This window comes from Manis pentadactyla, chromosome 12 (assembly GCF_030020395.1).
Source record: "Manis pentadactyla isolate mManPen7 chromosome 12, mManPen7.hap1, whole genome shotgun sequence".
Taxonomy (NCBI): Eukaryota; Metazoa; Chordata; class Mammalia; order Pholidota; family Manidae; genus Manis; species Manis pentadactyla.
Window position 1 is genome coordinate 3,608,237 of NC_080030.1, and position 23,885 is coordinate 3,632,121.

Here is a 23,885-nt window from a genome sequence, read left to right on the forward strand (position 1 = left end):
GCGAAGCGGCGCGGGAAGCCGGCGGGGCTCGCGGCTCTGTGGGGAATTCCCAGCGCGAGTTAGAAAACAGGCGAGGCGGTGGGGGCAGGGCGCGGTCCAACGAGCCAACTCCCCTCGGCCAATCAGCGGCCGTGGCCGGCGCCTGTGCGCGCCTCTCTGCGCCGGTTGGGGAGGACCACGAAGGCGGCGACTCGTCAGCTGCAGCCGGAGTCCTCGGGAGGCGCGGCGCGGCCCGGGCGCTCCGGCTGCGGGGCCGGTGAAGGCGGTCTGACGGAATTTTCCTGCTGAGAACTTCACCGCCGCCGCCGCCGCGCCCCCGAGGCCCGCCGCCGCCCGCTAACGGGACCCCCGCGAGCGCGTGAGGGCCCTGGGCCGCGGGCCGGCGGCGGCGGCCCCTCAGTATGGCCCGCGGGGGTCCCTCCCGGCCCCGAGCGGCGGCGGCGCCTGCACCGCGGAGTCCGCGCGGCTCTCGTGAGCCCGGCCAGGACTCGGGGCCACACGGCGGGCGGCCGACTCCAACGTTGAGCGCAGGCCGGCGGGCGGGTGGTGGCCGCTCCGGACGCTCCAGCTGCACTTGCTCCGGGCGCTGGTGCTCGGTAGGACGGGGCGCTGGCGCGGGGCTCCCGGAGGAGCGGGGCGGTGGTGCGCGGGGCCCCCGGAGGAGCGGGGCGGTGGTGCGCGGGGCCCCCGGAGGAGCGGGGCCGTGGTGCGCGGGGTCCCCGGAGGAGCGGGCCGGTGGTGCGCGGGATTCCTGGAGGAGCGGGCCGGTGGGGGCGGTGGTTTTATTAGGACGCGGCCGCCAGGCGCGGGGTTCTGTGATCATGCTGCTGTTTTGTTCCTTCGGTTTTTCTTTGCTCTTACACTCCACAAATGAGGAAAATCATTTGGTACTTGTCTTTCTCCGCCTGGCTTATTTCACTGAGCATAACACCCTCTAGCTCCATCCATGTTGTTGCAAATGGTAGGATTTGTTTCTTTCTTATGGCTGAGTAATATTCCATTGTGTATATGTACCACCCTCTTCTTTATCCATTCATCTACTCATGGACACTTAGGTTGCTTCCATTTCATGGCTGTTGTAAATAGTGCTGCAATAAAATAGGGGTGCATCTGTCTTTTTCAAACTGGGCTGCTGTATTTTTAGGGTAAATTCCTAGGAGTGGGATTCCTGGGTCAAATGATACTTCTACTTTTAGTTGTTTGAGGAACCTGCATACTGCTTTCCACAGTAGTTGAACTACCTTACATTCCCACCAGCAGTGTAGGAGGGTTCCCCTTTCTCCACATCCTCGCCAGGATTTGTTGTTCCTAGTCTTTTGGATGTTGACCATCCTAACTGGTGTGAGGTGATCTCATTGTGGCTTTAATTTGCATTGCCCTGATAATTAGCGACGTGGAGCATGTTTTCATGTGCCTGTTGACCATCTGAATTACTTCTTTAGAGAGCTGTTTGTTCATATCCTCTGACCATTTTTAATATGGTTATTTGCTTTTTGGCTGTTGAGGCATGTGAGTTCTTTGTATATTTTGGAAGTTAACCCCTTATTGGATATGTAATTTAGAAATATATTGTTCTATGCTGTAGGATGCCTTTTTGTTCTGCTGATGGTGTCCTTTGCTGTACAGAAGCTTTTTCGCTTGATTTAGTCCCATTTGTTCATTTTTTCTTTTGTTTCCCTTGCCCAAGGAGATTCGTTCAGGATAAAGTTTCTCATTATATTCAAGAGATTTTTCCTATATTTTCTTCTAAGAGTTTTATGATTTCATGACATATGTTCAGGTCTTTGATCCATTTTGAGTTTACTTTTATGTCTTTGGTTGGACAGTAATCCAGTTTCATTCTCTTGCATGTAGCTGTTCAGTTTTGCCAACTCCAGTTGTTGAAGAAACTATCATTTCCCCATGGTATATCCATGGCTCCTTTATTTTATATTGGTTGTCCATATATGCTTGGGTTTATGTCTGGGATCTCTAGTCTGCTCCATCAGTCCGTGGGTCTCTTCTTGTGCCAGTACCAAATTGTCTTGATTACTGTGGCTTTGTAGTAGAGCTTGAAGTCGGAGAGCATAATCCCCCCAGTTTCATTCTTCTTTCTCAGGATTGCTTTGGCTATTCGGGGTCTTTTGTGGTTGCATATGAATTTTAGAAGTATTTGATCTAGTTTGTTGATGAATGCTGTTGGTATTTTGATAAGGATTGCATTGAATCTGTAGATTGCTTTAGGCAGAATGGACATTTTGACAATATTAATTAATTCTTCCTATCTGTAAGCACGGGATATGTTTCCATTTATTGGTATCCTTAATTTCTCTCATGAGAGTCTTGTAGTTTTCATGGTATACATCTTTCACTTCCTTGGTTGGGTTTATTCCTATATATTTTATTCTTTTTGATGCAATTGTGAATGGAATTGTTTTCCTGTTTTCTTTCTCCTAGTTCATCATTATTGTATACAAATGCAACAGATTTCTGTGTATTAATTTTGTATCCTGCAATTTTGCTGAATTCAGATATTAGATCTAGTAGTTTTGGAGTGGATCCTTTTGGATTTTTTACGTACAATGTCATGTCATCTGCAAACAGTGACAGTTTAACTTCTTCCTTACCAATCTGTATGCCATCTATTACATAAGTGGTTTTTACTTTGTCTAATTGAAACCCCTAGAGTTAACTTTCAGGGGAATATTTTACAAATATTCTTTTTTTTTTTTCCTGGATAATTATTTTTTATTGAAGGGTAGTTGACACACAGTATTACATTAGTTTCAGGTGTACAACACAGTGATTCAACATTTATATACATTATAATTCTAGGTACCAGCTATCACCATACAAGTTGTTACAATATTTTGACTATATTCCTTATGCTATACATTACATCCCGGTTACTTATTTATTTTGCAATTGGAAGTGTGTTTATATATATATTTTTTGTGAGGGCATCTCTCATATTTATTGATCAAATGGTTGTTAACAACAATAAAATTCTGTATAGGGGGGTCAATGCTCAATGCACAATCATTAATCCAGCCCAAGCCTAATTTTCGTCAGTCTCCAATCTTCTGATGCATAATGAACAAGTTCTTACATGGAGTACAAATTCTTACATAGTGAATAAGTTACATGGTGAACATTACAAGGGCAGTCATCACAGAAGCTTTCGGTTTTGTTCATGCATTATGAACTATAAACAGTCAGTTCAAATATGAATATTCATTTGATTTTTATACTTGATTTATATGTGGATACCACATTTCTCTCTTTATTATTATTCTTTTTAATAAAATGCTGAAGTGGTAGGTAGATACGAGATAAAGGTAGAAAACATAGTTTAGTGTTGTAAGAGAGCAAATGTAGATGATCAGGTGTGTGCCTGTAGACTATGTGTTAATCCGAACTAGACAAGGGCAATAAAACATCCACGGATGCAGAAGATTTCTCTCAGAACATGAGGGGGGAGGTTCTAAACCTCACCTCTCCTGATCCCCATTTTCTCACCTGATGGCCCCCCTGCGACTGTGCCTGTCTTAGGTTGTTCCTCCCTTGAGGAATCTTACCCGTCTCTGGCTAACCAGTCATCTTCCGGGACCATACAGGGAAATGTTAAGTTGGTAAGTGAGAGAGAAGCCTTATTGTTTGAAAAAGTTAGCTTTTTACTTCTTTGCATTTTTATGCCCTGTGGCTTCTATGCCCAGCATTTGTCTTGAGGTGTCTTTACCACTTGGAAGAATTATGATACTCGGTAAATTCGACATGTGGCACGAATTCTAATTAAGGGTTGTAATTAGGTAGGAAGAAGAAAAGCTATAGAAGTAGCAGGTGGAAGAAAACCTGGGAAGATTCATTATTTCTTTGACATATCTTCTTGTAGAGTAACTTCAGCATGGATAGGTTTTAAACTACTAATTTAATTGTGCGCACACATTACCATAATAGGAGTACAGTTATGTAACCAAAGCATACCTGTAATTACCAGCCATCTCCAGTGAAACCTAGAAAACCAGTTAGGCACCTTAGGCATTTGTGAAAACTTATCTATGATATGGTGGATATTGTCCAACTGAGCTTGAACAGTCTGAGAGAATTCAGATAAATTAAAACAACCCATTCCTGGGGACTGTTCACATCCCATATGTTCTTTTAACAGTAAATAGTCTGTGGTTGTAAGATTTTGGAGTGCTACAATTTGCACTTCTCCTAATTCTTGGTTGAGTTCCAACAGTATAGATCCAGTCAAGTTTGTTGTTTTACTGTATGCACAGGCCAGCTTAGATATCTCCTTCCTCATTCCCATGGCAAGTCCAGGAACTGGTGGGATGAGTGCATCTACAGCTGTAGCAGTGCGTGGATCTTTGTTGGGGTTTTTTTTGCTGATCATCTTCTGGCATGAGTCTTCCAGAGAGTGCTGATGTTGGAAGTTCTTTTTCATATCGTATCTTAGTTCATTTTCGGGGTAGCCAAATTAGGCTTTGATCCTCTGTATAAACACAAACAGACCCTTTGCCTACACTTATATGCCCTTTATATCATTGTGTAGAACTCATTGGAGGTCACCACACAGGAACTGCTTTTTTTTTTTTATCATTAATCTACACTTACATGACGAATACTTTGTTTACTAGGCTCTCCCCTATACCAGGTCCCCCCTATATACTCCTTTACAGTCACTGTCCATCAGCATAGCCAAATGTTGTAGAATCACTACTTGTCTTCTCTGTGTTGTACAGCCCTCCCCTTTCTCCCACCCCCCTATGGATGCTGATCTTAATACCCCCCTTTTTCTCCCCCCCCTTATCCCTCCCTACCCACCCATCCTCCCCAGTCCCTTTCCCTTTGGTACCTGTTAGTCCATTCTTGAGTTCTGTGATTCTGCTGCTGTTTTGTTCCTTCAGTTTTTCCTTTGTTCTTATACTCCACAGATGAGTGAAATCATTTGGTATTTCTCTTTCTCTGCTTGGCTTGTTTCACTGAGCATAATACCCTCCAGCTCCATCCATGTTGCTGCAAATGGTAGGATTTGCCCTTTTCTTATGGCTGAGTAGTATTCCATTGTGTATATGTACCACATCTTCTTTATCCATTCATCTATCGATGGACATTTAGGTTGCTTCCAATTCTTGGCTATTGTAAATAGTGCTGCGATAAACATAGGGGTGCACTGATCTTTCTCATACTGGATTGCTGCATTCTTAGGGTAAATTCCTAGGAGTGCAATTCCTGGGTCAAATGGTAGGTCTCTTTTGAGCACTTTGATGTACCTCCATACTGCTTTCCACAATGGTTGAACAAGTTTACATTCCCACCAGCAGTGTAGGAGGGTTCCCCTTTCTCCACAGCCTCGCCAACATTTGTTGTTGTTTGTCTTTTGGATGGCAGCCATCCTTACTGGTGTGAGGTGATACCTCATTGTAGTTTTAATTTGCATTTCTCTGATAATTAGCGATGTAGAGCATCTTTTCATGTGTCTGTTGGCCATCTGTATTTCTTTTTTGGAGAACCGTCTGTTCAGTTCCTCTGCCCATTTTTTAATTGGGTTATTTGTTTTTTGTTTGTTGAGGTGTGTGAGCTCTTTATATATTCTGGACGTTAAGCCTTTATCGGATGTGTCATTTTCAAATATGTTCTCCCATACTGTAGGGTTCCTTTTTGTTCTATTGATGGTGTCTTTTGCTGTACAGAAGCTTTTCAGCTTAATATAGTCCCACTTGTTCATTTTTGCTGTTGTTTTCCTTGCCCGGGGAGATATGTTCAAGAAGAGGTCATTCATGTTTATGTCTAAGAGGTTTTTGCCTATGTTTTTTTCCAAGAGTTTAATGGTTTCGTGACTTACATTCAGGTCTTTGATCCATTTTGAGTTTACTTTTGTATATGGGGTTAGACAATGGTCCAGTTTCATTCTCCTACATGTAGCTGTCCAGTTTTGCCAGCACCATCTGTTGAAGAGACTGTCATTTCGCCATTGTATGTCCATGGCTCCTTTATCAAATATTAATTGACCATATATGTCTGGGTTAATGTCTGGATTCTCTAGTGTGTTCCATTGGTCTGTGGCTCTGCTCTTGTGCCAGTACCAAATTGTCTTGATTACTGTGGCTTTATAATAGAGCTTGAAGTTGGGGAGTGAGATCCCCTGTACTTTATTCTTCTTTCTCAGGATTACTTTGGCTATTTGGGGTATTTGGTGGTTCCATATGAATTTTTGAATTATTTGTTCCAGTTCATTGAAGAATGTTGCTGGTAGTTTCATAGGGATTGCATCAAATCTGTATATTGCTTTGGGCAGGATGGCCATTTTGACGATATTAATTCTTCCTAGCCATGAGCATGGGATGCGTTTCCATCTGTTAGTGTCCCCTTTAATTTCTTTTAAGAGTGACTTGTAGTTTTCAGAGTATAAGTCTTTCACTTCTTTGGTTAGGTCTATTCCTAGGTATTTTTTTTTTTTGATGCAATTATGAATGGAGTTGTTTTCCTGATTTCTCTTTCTGTTGGTTGATTGTTAGTGTATAGGAAAGCCACAGATTTCTGTGTATTGATTTTGTATCCTGCAACTTTGCTGTATTCCGATATCAGTTCTAGTAGTTTTGGGGTGGAGTCTTTAGGGTTTTTTATGTACAGTATCATGTCATCTGCAAATAGTGACAGTTTAACTTCTTCTTTACCAATCTGGATTCCTTGTATTTTTTTGTTTTGTCTGATTGCCGTGGCTAGGACCTCCAGTACTATGTTAAATAACAGTGGGGAGAGTGGGCATCCCTGTCTAGTTCCCGATCTCAGAGGAAATGCTTTCAGTTTCTCGCTGTTCAATATAATGTTGGCTGTGGGTTTTTCATAGATGGCCTTTATTATGTTGAGGTGCTTGCCCTCTATTCCCATTTTGCTGAGAGTTTTTATCATGAATGGATGTTGAACTTTGTCAAATGCTTTTTCAGCATCTATGGAGATGATCATGTGGTTTTTGTCTTTCTTTTTGTTGATGTGGTGGATGATGTTGATGGACTTTCGAATGTTGTGCCATCCTTGCATCCCTGGGATGAATCCCACTTGGTCATGGTGTACGATCCTTTGGATGTATTTTTGAATTCGGTTTGCTAAAATTTTGTTGAGTATTTTTGCATCTATGTTCATCAGGGATATTGGTCTGTAGTTTTTTTTTTTGGTGGTGTCTTTGCGTGGTTTTGGTATTAGGGTGATGTTAGCTTCATAGAATGAGTTTGGGAGTATCCCCTCCTCTTCTATTTTTTGGAAAACTTTAAGGAGAATGGGTATTATGTTGTCCCTGTATGTCTGATAAAATTCTGAGGTAAATCCATCTGGCCCAGGGGTTTTGTTCTTTGGTAATTTTTTGATTACTGCTTCAATTTCGTTGCTGGTAATTGGTCTGTTTAGATTGTCTGTTTCTTTTTGGGTCAGTCTTGGAAGGTTGTATTTTTCTAGGAAGTTGTCCATTTCTCCTAGGTTTCCCAGCTTGTTAGCATATAGGTTTTCATAGTATTCTCCAATAATTCTTTATATTTCTGCGGGGTCCGTCGTGATTTTTCCTTTCTCGTTTCTGATACTGTTGATTTGTGTTGACTCTCATTTCCTCTTAATAAGTCTGGCTAGAGGCTTGTCTATTTTGTTTATTTTCTCAAAGAACCAGCTCTTGGTTTCATTGATTTTTGCTATTGTTTTATTCTTCTCAATTTTATTTATTTCTTCTCTGATCTTTATTATGTCCCTCCTTCTGCTGACCTTAGGCCTCATTTGTTCTTCTTTTTCCAATTTCGATAATTGTGACATTAGACCGTTCATTTGGGCTTGTTCTTCCTTTTTTAAATATGCTTGGATTGCTATATACTTTCCTCTTAAGACTGCTTTTGCTGTGTCCCACAGAAGTTGGGGCTTAGTGTTGTTGTTGTCATTTGTTTCCATGTATTGCTGGATCTCCATTTTGATTTGGTCATTGATCCATTGATTTTTTAGGAGCGTGTTGTTTAGCCTCCATGTGTTTGTGAGCCTTTTTGCTTTCTTTAACAGTTTATTTCTAGTTTAATGCCTTTGTGGTCTGAAAAGTTGGTTGGTAGGATTTCAGTCTTTTGGAATTTACTGAGGCTCTTTTTGTGGCCTAGTATGTGGTCTATTCTGGAGAATGTTCCATGTGCACTTGAGAAGAACGTGTATCCTGTTGCTTTTGGATGTAGAGTTCTGTAGATGTCTATTAGGTCCATCTGTTCTAGTGTGTTGTTCAGTGCCTCTGTGTCCTTACTTATTTTCTGTCTGGTGGATCTGTCCTTTGGAGTGAGTGGTGTGTTGAAGTCTCCTAGAATGAATGCATTGCATTCTATTTCCTCCTTTAGTTCTGTTAATATTTGTTTCAGGTATGTTGGTGCTCCTGTATTGGGTGCATATATATTTATAATGGTTATATCCTCTTGATGGACTGATCCCTTTATCATTATGTAATGTCCTTCTTTGTCTTTTGTTACTTTCTTTATTTTGAAGTCTGTTTTGTCTGATACCAGAATCGCAACACCTGCTTTCTTCTCTCTGTTGTTTGCTTGAAATATCTTTTTCCATCCCTTCACTTTAAGTCTGTGCATGTCTTTGGGTTTGAGGTGAGTCTCTTGTAAGCAGCATATGGATGGATCTTGCTTTTTTATCCATTCTATTACTCTGTGTCTTTTGATTGGTGCATTCAGTCCATTTACATTTAGGGTGATTATTGAAAGGTATGAATTTATTGCCATTGCAGGCTTTAAGTTTGTGGTTACCAAAGGTTTAGGGTTAGCTTCTTTACTATCTTACTGTCTAACTTAACTCGCTTGTTGAGCTATTATAATCGCGGTCTGATGATTCTTTATTTCTCTCCCTTCTTATTCCTCCTCCTCCCTTCTTCATATGTTGGGTGTTTTGTTATGTGCTCTTTTTAGGAGTGCTCCCATCTAGAGCAGTCCCTGTAGGATGCCCTGTAGAGGTGGTTTGTGGGAGGCAAATTCCCTCAACTTTTGATTGTCTGGGAATTGTTTAATCCCTCCTTCATATTTAAATGATATTCGTGCTGGATACAGTAGTCTTGGTTCGAGGCCCTTCTGTTTCATTGCATTAAGTATATCATGCCATTCTCTTCTGGCATGTAGGGTTTCTGTTGAGAAGTCTGATGATAGCCTGATGGGTTTTCCTTTGTAGGTGACCTTTTTTTTCTCTCTGGCTGCCTTTAATACTTTGTCCTTGTCTTTGATCTTTGCCATTTTAATTATTATGTGTCTTGGTGTTGCCCTCCTTGGATCCCTTGTCATGGGAGTTCTGTGTACCTCTGTGGTCTGAGAGGCCATTTCTTCCCCTAGTTTGGGGAAGTTTTCGGCAATTATTTCTTCAAAGACATTTTCTATCCCTTTTTCTCTCTCTACTTCTTCTGGTATGCCTATAATTCGTGTATTGTTCCTTTTTGATTGGTTACTCAGCTCTCTTAGACTTCTTTCATTCCTGGAGATCCTTTTATCTCTCTCTGCATCAGCTTCTCTGCATTTCTGTTCTTTGTTTTCTAGTCCATTAATGGTCTCTTGCATCTCGTCCATTCTGTTTTGAAGTCCTTCCAGAGCTTGTTTTATTTCTGTTTTCTCCTTCCTTAGTTCTTGCATATTTCTCTGCAAGTCCATCAGCATGGTTATGACTTTTGTTTTGAATTCTTTTTCAGGAAGACTGGCTAAATCTATCTCCCCAGGTTCCTTCTCAGGGGAAGATGTAGCAGATGCCGAAGCTGTCTGGGTTAGTCTTGTCTGGATCATATTTTTTTGCCTTTTCATGTTGACAGGTGCTATTGACTGTCAGCTGGGAGGGCCAAACTTTTCACTTGCTACTGGCCTTTCTTTACTGGGACAACTGCGACCCCTAGTGGCTTGTGTTGGGTAATTGCGTGTGGACTGGGTCTTTGTGTCTTGCCTGGCCGGAAGGGAGGAATTTCCCTTTCTGTGGGCGGAGTTCTCTGCTTTCGCAGCACCCGGAGGGGTAATGGACAGTGGGGGGGCTGTTTGGCTGTTTACCTCCGTGAGGGGTCTCAGAGCTGTTGCCCAGGGGGTTAGTGCACCCGGTTTTCCCTGTAATTTCCAGCTGCTTGACTATGACCTGTGTTGTTTCCGTCAAGCTGTTAAGTCCCTGTCCCTTTAAGACTTTCAAAAAGCCCCCGCTTTTCTTTGTCACAGGGGCATCAGCTTCGGCACCCGCTCAGAGGTCTTGCTGCCCTGTTCCCCCAGTATCCAGGGCCCAGCGCACGCACTGTGTCTGCACTCTGGCCCGGATGGCTGGGGCTGGGTGTTCAGCAGTCCTGGGCTCCGTCTCCCTCCCGCTCAGCCTATTCTTCTCCCGCCGGGAGCTGGGGGGAGGGGCGCTCGGGTCCCGCCGGGCCGGGGCTTGTATCTTACCCCCCTCACCAGTCGCTGGGTTCTCGCTGGTGTAGCTGCAGTCGGGCCACTGTCCTGTGTCTTCTGGTCTCTCTTTTAGGGCTAGTTGTGTTTGTTGTATTTTCAAAAGTATATATGTTTTTGGGAGGAGATTCCCACTGTCCTAGTCACACCGCCATGTTGGCTCCACCCTACAAATATTCTTTATATATGAATCTAATGATTAAGCTTTATGTACTCTATATGGGATATTTTAACCAGTTCATTATAAACATTAATTGATCATAACAAGGAATTCAACAGATATTTTAAACTCTAAAGGCTATTTTTGTCTGTCAAGAGCTATATTTAACAGAGTTCTAATACGAATGTGAAAAGAACTTTTTTTTATTGAATATACATAAATTGGAGGTCCACATGTAAAACATTTTTTTAATGCTAGGTGTGAAAAGTAAAGAGATTTAGAGAACATAGTCTACATATCTTGTGAGGGTGACCTTAGAGCCGTATTTCCCACAGTGCATTTCAGAGAATACTGAGCCCAAATGACAGTTAGAGACCAAAGGGTTTTCTGGTCACATGCGTGGTGTGCTTGAGCCAGCTCATACTTGATGACAAGTTTATTTGTTAAATTTTCGTAAATTATTTTAATTTTCTTATTACACAAGTTTTATTTTTCCAGATTTGTTGAGGTATATAACATTGTTTAAATTTAAGGTGTACAACATGATGGTGTTTTTGGTATATATTGCAATATGCTTACCACAATAAGGTTAGTTAAAACATCCATCACCTCACAGTTACCATTTTTTTGTGTGTATGGTGAAAAGTTTTAAAGTTTACTCTTAGAAAATTTCAATATACAATACAATTTTGTTTTTGTAAGTTGATTTTGTACGCTGTAACTTTACAGAATTCATTATTAGTAATAGTTTTTCCAGTGGAGTCTTCAGGGTTTTGTATGTAAAAGCATGTCATCTGCAGACAGTTCTCCTTCTTGTTTTCTGATCTGGATGCCGTTTATTTCTTTTTCTTGACCGATTGCTCTGGTGAGGACTTCCAGTACTATGCTGAGAAGGAGTAGTGAGCGTGGGCATCCTTGTCTTCTGATCTTAGAGAAAAAACTTTCAGTCTTTAACTGTTGAGTATGATGTTGGCTGTGGACTTTCCATGTAAGGCCTTTATTATGTTGAAGTAGTTTCTACATCCAATTTTTTGAGATTTTTTTTTTATAATGGAAGGATGTTGACTTTTGTTAGATGCTTTTCCTGCATCTATTGAGATGATAGGATTTTTGTCTTTTGTTCTATTAATGGGAGGTATCATTTTTATTGATTTGTGTATGCTGAATTGTCCTTGTTTGAAATCCATTTATTTATGGTATTTGTTCCTTTCAGTGTGCTGTTGAATTTGATTTCCTTGTATTTTGTTGAGGATTTTTGCTTCTGTAATTGACAAGAATATTGGCATGTGTTTTTATTATTGAGTGAGCCCTTCACCGTATTCGCGGTCGGCCACCATGGCATAAATGTGACTCCGCTTCTGCTGACCTGGCCCGGGACTTGTACGGCTGCACCTTAGTCAAGGCTGACCAAATTCTCTGCGAGGATAGTGAACAGACGGGTATCTGGTCTGCTCTCTGAAGGGAACGTCCCCTCCCTTGTCTGTTGTTGTGGCACCGTTACACGGACACTTCATGCAGTCAGGGCACAGCAAACCCACAGTTCTCAACACCATGATCAAAAATTTCAGGAAGGGATTTTCACAGACTACAGAGTAAAATTAACTCCCAGCAGGTTGAAAACCCTGTGTACGTCTGAATGGCCCACCTTTAGGGTAGCTTCTGGAAGGGACACTAGATGTCCCAACAATCTGCCGAGTCTGGCGGGTTGTCACTGGAGATCCAGGTCATCCTGTCCAGGTCCCATATATGGACTACTGGGTAGGAGTCGCCAGACCCTTCCCCTTGGGTGCGATTCACTTGCAACAGGCAGGGACAGGTAGTCACCTCAACAAAGCAGCCCACAAAGAATCGACAGAAGCCTGAGCCTCCACAGATTCTTGCTGTGATCCAGAGGAAGAGCCAATATTGCCCCCACCTTATGTGCCCACAAGACTGTCAGCACCCAGCCCCCCGGTCCCAGACACCCTTCTGCCATTGGCCTCCCTGCCACCTCCAGAACCGGCAGGCCCACTCTACCCCAGACCAGCAGCCAGACTGTACCCTCAGCCAGGAGCAGGTTCCCCTCAGATGCCAGTGAGAGAGATGTGGGAGGCTGAGAAGCATGATGAAGACAGGACCACCCAGCCCAGCTGGTCCATGCTTTACTGTCAGTCCTTCTCCATGACTAACTTCCTCAATTGGAAACACAACACCCCAGTCATACTCAGAGAAGCCACAAGCCCTGGTTTATCTCATGGAGGCCCTCTTCCAAACCCATCAGCCAACCTGGGAAGACTTGCCAACAGCTTCTCCACACCCCATTCAGCACAGAAGAGAGGAGGCAGATTATAAAATTGACTCACCAGTACCTGGAAGAGCACGCACCAGCCAGGGTACTTGATCGGGGTGCATGGGCTGAAATTGCTGCCCCGAGGAGTGCCCCAAGTGGGACTTTACCACCCCTGAGGGACAGCACCAGATCTGCCAATATCAGGACGCCTTCCTCCAGGGAATCAAAGCCAGGTCCAAAAAGCCTGTGAATATGACCAAAGTATCTTCAGTCACTCAACAACCAGGAGAGTCTCCTGGGAACTATTATGAAAGACTGTTTGAAGCTTATCACATCTACACCCCCTTCAATCCTGAGTCACCAGGGAACCAACCAATGGTCAACACCTCATTCGTGGCCCAAGCCGCCCAGACATCAGACGAAAGCTCCAAAACTTAAAGGCTTTGCTGGGATGAATATCATCAACTGATTGAAATTGCCAGCAAAGTATTTCTAAACAGAGAAGTTCAGGCCGACAGAGAGGCTAAAAGAAGAATGAAAAGAAAAAGGCCAGCCTCTTAGTAGCCGCCCTAAAAAAAGATGACCCAAAGGCAGAGAAAAGCCGACCGCCAAGAAGGGGGAAGCCTAGGACCCCCCTAGCCAGGGACCAGTGTGCTTGCTATGAAGAGAAGGGGCATTGGAAGAACGATTGCCCCCCACGAAGGCAAAGCCCGGAGGCCCAGTCGCTGCTGGGAGGGTGGGGGAAAGGCTCCCTGGCCTGGCAGGAGCAGACTCACACTGACAAGCACCGGCTCTTACGCTTGGCCCCCAGGAGCCCACGGTCAGAATGAAGGTGGGGGGCCAAAATAAGACTTCTGTGGTTGACACAGGGGCAGAACACTCTGTGGTCCCCTCCCTGTAGCCCCCTTCAGACTGCAACTATTCTCGAAGACACTGGGACGAAGGCAGTCCGGCAACACTTGTGCCAAGCCCGCCAGTGTGAGCTTGGAGGCCACAAGGTCCAGCATGAGTTTCTCTACCTGCCCGAGGGCCCTGTTGCCCTCCTCGGCCGAGATCTACTCTGAAGCTCAGAGCTCAAATAACTTTGGGACCAACTGGATGCACCAGCCTTAAATTAAATTCGGGGCAAGAAACACCAGGGTCCCTCATACTGGCAATAACCACGCCCAGGGAAGAGGAATGGAGGCTGTTCTGTGCCCAGGCCCTCTCTGTAGCCCACCTGAAGTCAGAGCTGCCTTCCCCTCGGTATGGGCTAGAGACAACCCACCTGGACTTGCTTCTAACCGAGCCCCTGTCACTGTAGAACTGGCTCTGTGGGCCCAGCCACAGAGACAGCGGCAGTGCCCCTCTCACAAGAGGCGAGGGCAGGCATCCGGGAGCACCTGACCGGAGTCAGAGAGGCAGGCATTCTAATCGAGTGTCAGTCACCCTGGAACACCCTGTTTCTACCCAGCAAAAAGCCAGGAGGAGGGCACCGGCTGATTCCAGACCTGCAAGGCATCAGCAGAGTGACTGTTTCTTCACACCTGGTGGTCCCAAATCCATACACCCTCCTCAGCCAGGTCCCAGGGTCTGCCAAATGGTTCACTTGCCTAGATATAAAAGATGCCTTCTCCTGCCTCCGGCTGGCCCCCCAGAACCTTCGAATGGACTGAACCAGATACGGGGCAGTAGATGCAGTTAATATGGATGCGGCTTCCACAAGGGTTCAAGAACTCACCCACTCTATTTGGAGAGGCATTGGCCGCAGACCTTGCCAGCTTTCCAAGAAAAGCCACACGCTGCTCCCTCCTCCGGTATGTAGATGACCTCCCTTTGCCAGTGACACGCGAGAGAACTGTGCAGCAGGCACAAAGGCCCTCCTGCAACTCCTGTCAAACTCAGGTAAAAAAAAAAAAGGCACAAATCTGCCAGCAACAAGTCCGGTACTTGGGCTTCCTCCTCACCTGGGGAAAAAGGGCACTAGGGCCGGAGAGGAAAAGATCATTACCTCCTTACCCCAGCCCCAGACAAAGCACGGCATATGAGAATTCCTGATGGCCGCCGGGTTCTGCTGAATCTGGATTCCCAGATTCTCGGCAAAGGAAGACCCCTCTATAGCCTCCTGGTGGTGGGAGGGTGCGGGCAGATGGAGAGCACCTTGTCTGGACAGAAAAGGCAAAAGCCACTTTCCTAAAAATAAAGGCTGCTTTAAAACAAGCACCAGCTCTAGACCTGCCAAATACAGAAAAGCCCTTCAGTCTCTTCATACATAAACAAAGTGGCCCGCAAGGATCTCACACAGACTGTTGAGCCCTGGCAGTGGCTGATTGCATACCTGTCAGAAAAACTGAACCTGATTGCAGCAGGGTGGCCACCCTGCCAGCCACAGTTCTATTCAATAAAACAAGCATATAAACTTACCCTAGGACAAAAACTCAATGTCAAACTAAATGTCATGCTGTTGTGTCCCTCATGCACACACAAGGACACTGCTTCCTCTCCAGCTCTCGGCTGGCACAATACTAAAACTCCTCAAGGCTGTCTGGCTCCCCGCAAAAAAAAGAAAAGAAAAAGAGTAGCAATTTTGCATTGCAAAGAACACCAAAAGGAAAACAACCCTATAACACAGGGTAACCAGCTAGCAGCTAAAGCAGCAGCCAATTAAAAAAACAGGTAAAGCTCCATTCCTCACCATGGCCCTAACACCCCCATTGGAGGCCCCTCCACCCAAGTACACTGAAAAAAAGAAGGACTGAGCCATGGCTGAAGGAGCCACCCTAACTGAAAAAGGGTTTTGGATGCTGTCTGACAGATGCATCTTTATCTGAACTGCAACCAGAAGGCATCTAGCAAGCAAATACCATCAGCTCACCCACCTGAGAAAAACTACAATGGAAGCTCTCCTCAAAAAGCAATACTACATCAGCCAGTTGCCAGCACTATACCAAGCAATAAGTGAGCAGTGTGTGACTTGCACCAGAAATAACGCTTGATAGGCACTGTGACCCCCCACCAGGTGTCCAAAGAGCAAGAGTTGCCCCCTTTGAAGACCTTGACATAGACTTCACAGATGTCCAGCCAAGCACAGATACCTCCTAGTGATAGTGTGTACATACTAGGGGTGTGCCGAAGCCTTCCCAACAAGGACAGAACAAAGCCGGAAGGTAGCCAAAGCCCTCCTGAGAGAAATTGTGCCCCAGTTTGGCCTACTGTCTATAATTTGCAGTGGCAATGGACCTGCCTTTGTAGCAGATGCAGTACAGATTTTAACTAAATCCCTCAACAATACCTGGAAACTCCACACTGCATACAGGCCACAGAGTTCAGGGAAAGCAGAGCAAATGAATTGCACCCTGAAAGGAACCCTAGCTGAGTTTTGCCAAGGAACTAGCCTCCCGTGGCCGGACCTACTGCCCCTGACTCTCCTGCATGCTCGCAGCACACCTGGAACTGAAGGCTTTTCCCTTTTGAGTTAGTGTATGAACGCCCCCTGCCTCTCCCTCCCCCCTGTGTCTAGACAGCCTCCCAGGGAACCTACGCCAGGTGGGAGATACAGGAGCAAGAGAACAGCTCCAAGCCTTGGGAGCCACCCTAAATAAGCTGCAACAGTACACCATAGAAAGCCCCGATCTCCTTAGGAACCCCAATACATTCCTTCCAGGCTGGGGCAGTCTGGGTGAAAGATTAGAAAAGAAACCCCCTCAAACCTCAGTGGCCTGGCGCCCACATTGTTGTTCTAACCACTCCCCCTGCCCTCAGAGTTGCAGGCATCACTCTGTGGGTCCATCATTCCAGAGTGAGAAAGGCCCACGATCCAGACAAAGAAATAGATCAGTAAAAGGCCCAGCCAGACCTCCAGATCCTCTCCGCCTCTGTATCCGACGATTACCCTCTGACTAACAAACACCTGCACGCTGTGGATCCTGGCCCTCGCCAGAATAAAATCTCTCATCCTGGGCATTAAACTTTCTGCCGCTGCCCCCTCTGACTGGACCGTTCCTCAAAAAGTTGCCCTTTCTATTGTCTATTAGGTAATCGTAGGTTGTTTGCTGTGCTTACCTGTCTCTCCTAGCTTAACTCAAGTCTCAGCCTGCATTTCCAAAGTACCTCTATCAAGTTAACTGTACAAAAGGTATAAAGTGTGTGGTCATCACCCTGGGGAGCTGCCCTCAGTGGCCCTCTACCCTTAGTCGGGAGGAAAGAAAGGTAAGGGTATTTATTTCCACGATCCCCACCTCCCAAGCTTTAGGTTGGCGCTGGCTGCCATTTGCCTATGTAAGGTCTCAGTTCTTGTTGGGCGGCCTGCTACTACAACCTCAGCACTTTCTGGGTCGCAGGAACCACCATCTCTGTATGCCTCTTCAGGCCTAGTGGTGGTAATACTGGCTTCTCACAGTTGCTAGCCTCAGGGTGCTTTGTCATTTTCTGGTTTCCCTTCAATAGCTACATACTGTACTAAGTAGTCTCTTCTTTAATTCTATTCTATCATCTTTTTCAAATGTGCCATCCATTTTTGGCCAGGACCCTCAATGATAGATTGGGTAGTAGGGAATGGGAGAAACTTTACGGTAGTGTTAGGGGGTGGGATAAACTGGTGGGGAAGGAGATAAGGAGAGGTTTTCAAAGCTTTTTACAGCATACTGTGAATGTAACATGGCTTCCTTATGTGAGTGACTCTAGTAAACTCTTAAATTGCTTCTTAGTTATTTTAGTTGTGTTCCTGTTTTTTTGCATGCAAATCCAGTGTAGGACAGGGCTATGAGATGAGTGGGATTTATGTGACTAGGTAAGACCGCGAGGCTCCATCTGGATTGATTATATCATATTAAGACATTTATCTCATGGAATCAGGATCATCCCACTCCAGGGCACCTGGAATTCAGTGTTGAAATTCAGTGACCCACTGTGGTGTGAAATTCACTTTTTTAAAATAAACTTGCCTTAGAATCATACTCTTTTTTTATTTTGGTATCATTAATCAAACAATAATGAAACATAATCAAATAATCGCATGAGCAGCATTATGGTTACTAGATTCCCCCCATTATCAAGTCCCCACCACACACCCCATTACAGTCACTGACAATCCACATAGTGAGACGCTGTAGAGTCACTACTTGTCGTCTCCGTGTTATACCGCCCTCCCCGCGCCCCTCCTGCATTATGTGTGCTGATCCTGATGCCCCTCGCTCCCCTTGTCCCTCCCTCCCTTCCCACCCACCCTCCAGAGTCCCTTTCCCTTTGGTAACTGTCAGTCCAGAACTGTCAGTTCTGTGAGTCTGCGGCTGTTTTGTTCCTTCAGTTTTTGCTTTGTTCTTATGCTCCACACGAGTGAAATCATGTGGTGCTTGTCTTTCTCCGCCTGGCTTATTTCTTGAAATTCATTTTTATAGTTAGATAGGAGAACCTTGCTTGCTTTTACATACTTCCTTTTCTTCTGGAACAGAAATTGGGGAAAGTCCAGTAATTCCTTCAGGAACCTATGATTTAGTTCCAGTGTTAAATTTAGATTCAGATTTAGATTAGATGCAACTCTGATGTTATATTTAAGCATATTCTCAAAAGTGGACATAAGGCAGATAATTGTTTATCAATCACTGTAATAGTTCATATAGCTGGGAATTCAGATCCCAGTTAGAATTTCTTCTCTCACCAGCATCTGCTACTTCCCTGCGGCAAATAGGACACGCGCATTTTTCGGCTAACCAGCGATCGATGCAGTAGATATGAAAACTGTGGGAGCAAGGTAAGATACGAACTTTGGTGCCTTCTTTGTAATCTGTAATGCAAATGCAACAGGATGTCTCTGTGTAGTTCTTCCTGAAAGATCTTACAGGCAAGTTGTCAATCTGTGCTTTGGTTAGTCCTCTAGATTCGTCATCATCATATAAAATGAACTGTTCCAGATCAATGGACGGCCAAGAGTTACTTTCTTCAAATATTATTGGGGTCATTTGTCTGCTCTGTTCGAAGGGCGCTGTTGGTGGGCCTGGTGATAAGCTGCTTTCATCACTGTCGTCAAACGTCACTGAACTAATTTCTGAATTTGCATCACTGGAGCTGGAACTGGACATAGGGCTGGAATTGCTTATAGGCCCACAACTAGAGCTTGAAGTACAAATTATTGTAGAAGTCGAAGAGGAATCCCATCTAGGATATGAATTGAAACGAGAACTCCTGCTGTCCTCAGAGCTCTCTCTTGCATATGGTGACAGGCCTTTCCACGTCTGGAATTGAACGTGAGACACGAGGTTCTAAATCACTGTCACTGTCTGTAAGGTTCCTTGAATAACTGAATCCTGTCATGGACCTGCTGTTATTTGCACCAGATGCAGTATCATTTAAATCAATATTTAAAATTCTGTGACCAGGACTTCTGATGGTACTGACATGAGCTCTTGCATCTACCTGCTCAGAATGTGAGAACATATGCCTATGTCTTCATTCATTTTCTAAGGTGACATTTGGTATCTCAGATGTTAATTGAGCTCTATAAGCTGTGCTGTCTAAAAGACCCCTGTCTGGCGGCTCACACTCAGGTATTTGCTGCCTTGGTGTTACTTCAGCTTGAGGACTCTGTCTCATTTACCAGAGGCTGCTCAGCAGTCTGAGGTAATACAGCATCATGATTTCCAAAAAGTTCTCTCAGTGAATCCAGAGCTGACATACTTAACAGTCCTTGCTCTGGTTCTCCGAGGGTCTGGGTGGTTCTCCGAAGGTCTGGATGGTTCTCCAGCTTCTCCGATGGTCTGGGTGATTCTCCAAGGGTCTGGGTGCTTTTCCGAGGGTCTGGGTTCTTCTCCGAAGGTCCGGGTGGTTCTCCGATGGTCTAGGCTCCTGCTGCTGCTTCTTTGCTGACCTCTGGTAGGTGGGACTTGCATCAGTGGTTTATTTGTTCTTCCTTCTGATCTAGATGGTCTTGCAAATGATGATTCCGATTGTGGATTTTCCATTTGCCTTGAGCTGTTTTCCAAACTTTCTTGGGAAAGTCTTGTGCGTAGTCTATATTCATTCTCTGGATTTGGGCTCCCATCATTAATGTTATTTATAGCAGTTATTTGTAAATTGAGTACAAAATTGTTCCTGGTGGGAATATCTGGCTTGCTCCTCCCCAAGGCTGGTTTTCTCTGTGCCCACTTCTCACATTTTGAGTTTGTTCTGAAGAGATAAGCCATTCATTCTATTAAAGAGCCGTCACTCTCCTCATCATTGGAAGACTGTATCTACTAACAAAATGGGGTAGGGGAGCAGAAACGTAAAACCAAATAGAGCCATCACAAAATAGCACTCTGAAACTTTTTTTCAAAAACACAGAGAAAACGAGAAATTAAGTACTCGGATATTTTAAACAGATTTCACATTTATAGAGTTAATGTTTTGTAAACTATACTGTCTAGATTTACAAATAAAGGGAGGAAAGTTTCAATTCCATCTGAAAAGAGCAAACTAATCCTAGATGATTTAGAAAATTGTTTTTAAAGAAATCTGGTGGAAGTCTGTATTTTATCATATACACAACCTTGTGCACCACTGTGAGAGGAATGTCAAGAAACATTTTTTCACTCTACTGTCAAAACACTAATGCAATTAAACAAGGTAAATGCCAGTTAAGGTACAACACTAGTATTTTAGTTCAGTTTGCATTGTGGTCTAATTCTCATTAGTCTACAACGTTACTTACTCTAGGTTCTCGACTTAAGTACTTTTGATAATATATAAAGGTTTTAAAAAATATAAGAATGTTGTAGTCATTGCCCAAATATAAACAAGGTTTATAGGTTTAAAAGTATTTGACTACTTCTTAAAGTTACCAAGCTTTTGCAGTGAAGTAAAATTGAAGGTCGGATCAAATGACTAGACTGACCCTAGCATAATACATAAAAAACCATATTCAAGAACCAAACTATTTCAGTATTCTTTTCATTAGTAAAATTCTCTGCTTTGAACTAGGAGAGAAGCACCAGACCTGAGGTTACAGCGGGGTTCCTCACCCTCAGGAGTAGTCACGTGGTGGTGCTGGACATTTATTTGTTTTGGGGGCTGTGCTGTGCATTGCGGGATGCTTAGCAGCATCCTTTGGCCTCTGCCAACTAGTTGCCAGTAATACCCCCTCTCTACGTGTGACAACCAAAAGTATCTCCAGACATTGTCAAGTGTCTCCTGGGTGGGGAGTGTAGGGGGCAACATTGCCCCCAGTTGAGAACCACTTGATTAGAGTATGAAATATTTCTTTTTACTGGTGAGGAAGTTACATGTCTACTTAGAAAAAAATATTCAGGGAGTAGGAGGAACTCTCAGTTGAGGTGGAAAACCAAGACAAATATCAAGAAGCTATTTCACACAGTTTCCCAATTAAAACAGCCCAAATGTGAATCAGGAAAAAAACCTACCTTGACATTTCTCACCAAAAATCAAGTAAATGCCAGTTTTTTAATGAAAAGGAAGTTGGTATCAAATTAATTTGTACCACTTCTTCATAATCTTTGGTTGACATTTACTATTACAAAGTTTCTTAACCATCTCATCTGATTCCTGCCCCCCACCCCCTGCAAAGTGAATATACCTTTGTTTTCACCTGAGTGCTGTGGTGGGTTTTCTTTTATGAACTGAAGTCCCTTCAGCAGTTCTTCTTCCGTACTTTCCCCTGCAGTTTCTAACAAATTGTTATCCTTCATAAGTTTGTAAACGTCTTCACTGAGGTCACTTACAAATTCATAGAAATGTTCCTCCCAAACCAGTTGGCCCATCTGAGTTTTCTGCTCATCCACAGAATCGTCTTAATTGTTGGGACCTGAATTTTCCTTCTTGGTGAACAAGTGGAAAATTACCCGCCTCTTACGACACAGTGTAACTGGAATTTAGTTTCCTTCACTCTCTGCTTCAGTTGGGTGTCAGGATGCGCCTCGGTCGGATCCTTACCACCTCTCCTTCCACAGTGCCGCAGCTTCTGATGGGTCTGTGGTTGAGACCCACCTCTAGCCCAGGGCTTGGTAGGTTCCATTGCCTTAGGTGCCCATCATTACCAAATAGGTTCTGGATTCCAGGGAGGAGGGTGTTATTTTATGTTCAGTGACAGCCACCACATGATTTCACTTATTTGTGGGATGTAGAAACAAGGCAAAAACTCGTAGGCACTGAGAAGTGTCTAGTGGTCACGGACACTGAGAAGTGACTTGTGGCTACCGAGGGTGAGGGGTTGGGAAGGGTGGGTTGGGATAGTGAGGGGGTTAGAGGCACCATAATTCACAATCACAATAGGAGTTGTTCACAGGGATGGTGGTACAGCATGGAGAATATAGTCAGTGATTCTGTAACATCTTTCTGTGTTGATAGATAGTAACTGCAGTAGAGGGTGTGAGGATTTAATAATGTGGGTAACTGCTGAACCATTCTGTTGAATATTTGAAACCAATGTAAAATTGTGTATCAATGATACCTCAATTAACCCCCCCCCCAATAAAAACAGCACATAGTGCCAAGGCTTATTGTGTACCAAGTGTTTCACCTCGTTTTACCCACATGAGCCTATTCTCAGGCTTTCAGGAGGCTTCTCAGTCTCTGATATGTGCTAGTTATTTGTATGTCAAATTACATACGACTGCCTTTTTCAAAGTGCCATGTCAAAGTCATGCTAGTTAAATGCAACAGTTCTTTTTCAGACACCCAGGGAAGTCTGTCTGCTCTCCTCAGGAGTTCCTCAATCGTAGACACTCACTAAGAAAGGCACCCATCTTGGATAATTCTCCAGGCCCGTGGCCGAATCTCTTTAGTTGGTTCCTCTCCTTTTAACCCTTCATGGCTTCATCGTGCATTATACAAACCCTCAAGCTGCTGTTAAGAAACACAGAAAGCTTTGGTAGGTTTTCCGTTCACCCAGAGAATTCTTTAAGGAGTTCGCCACAGATGTGTCCCGTTTCATTTCTGTCTTCCTTTCTCCTAAATATTATAAATGCTACTTAAACAAAACTAGCCAGAACATCACAGGCACTTTTTAAGCAGAACCGTAATAGTTGTTTTGCCTACTGTAATGAGTACTGACTTGGCTGATTTTGTTCTGGGCATGTTAGTGCAGCCAAGATGGCTTGGTGAAAATGATGCTCCTTTGCAGTGCTGTCTGAAGGACACCTCTTAGACTTTCTGGACTCCTTAATATTCCATCCCCATTTAGCACTTGCTTGGTAGGCTTTCCTTCAAATTGTTCATGTAAATATGATTTGGCCACTGGATTTGAGACATTATTCAACTCAACTTAATAATTAATCCATCTAACTTTAACAGAGTCATTTGCTGTCCTAGGCTCTAGAGACATGTCAAATGTTGCAGCGGTGTGTACTCCCAAGTAATTCACACTCCAGATGAGGGAAATACCACATAGAAACTACCAAAATACAGTATATTATATGCTATAAGAGATTTATGTATATGGTATTGTGTGAGTACAGAGAACTGTGTGATGATAATGGAAGTTGGAAATATTTCACAGAGATAACAACATTTACATCTGAAAAAGTATGAGTTTCTACAGGTGGAAGGTGGCATACCAGTGTGTGTTGGTAAAGAGAGTGTATGTCAGACACAAGGAGTAGTCTTGGAAGACCGCGGTTTGTTGGGGCAGCTGTGGCCACAGTGATGGGGTTGGGATGGAAATGTGAAATGGATCCCAGAAGAAATATTTGACACAGATCATAGATTGGGTTTTGATTATTTTCCTGTAAGAAATAAGGTGCTGATTAAGATGTTTTGTTACTTTTTGAGAAGCAGCAGTGTGTTTTGTTTCTGCTGCTCAGCATCCATTTCTCATACATGGTCACAGCACCCAGGTTTTCCTGAGGGGAAAGCCCGTTCCTCAGTCTGCACCCCTCTGCTTAGGCTTAGCTGAGGTCACTGCTGCAGCGCAAGGGAAGGAAGCGCGACGCAGCCTGTCCGGTCGACATCCTCAAATTGCTGGTGATGAGGACGGTTTAGGTGCGGGCATGCGACCAAAAGTGTATTTAAGAGTTGAATCTGAGGTACTGGCTGGAACTACTGAAAATGATCATTCATTTTCCACTGTAGTCGCTAAGCTGGTAGG

The 23,885-nt window shown here is 44.0% G+C and overlaps 1 long non-coding RNA gene across 1 annotated transcript; it reads left to right on the top strand.

The window, feature by feature from the left end:
- The first annotated feature begins 227 nt into the window (after positions 1-227).
- Positions 228-21,997, top strand: LOC130679999 (uncharacterized). Its single transcript, XR_008992989.1, has 3 exons — positions 228-596; positions 18,471-18,560; positions 18,679-21,997. It is a non-coding gene; the product is annotated as an uncharacterized LOC130679999 (long non-coding RNA).
- The last annotated feature ends 1,888 nt before the right edge of the window (positions 21,998-23,885 follow it).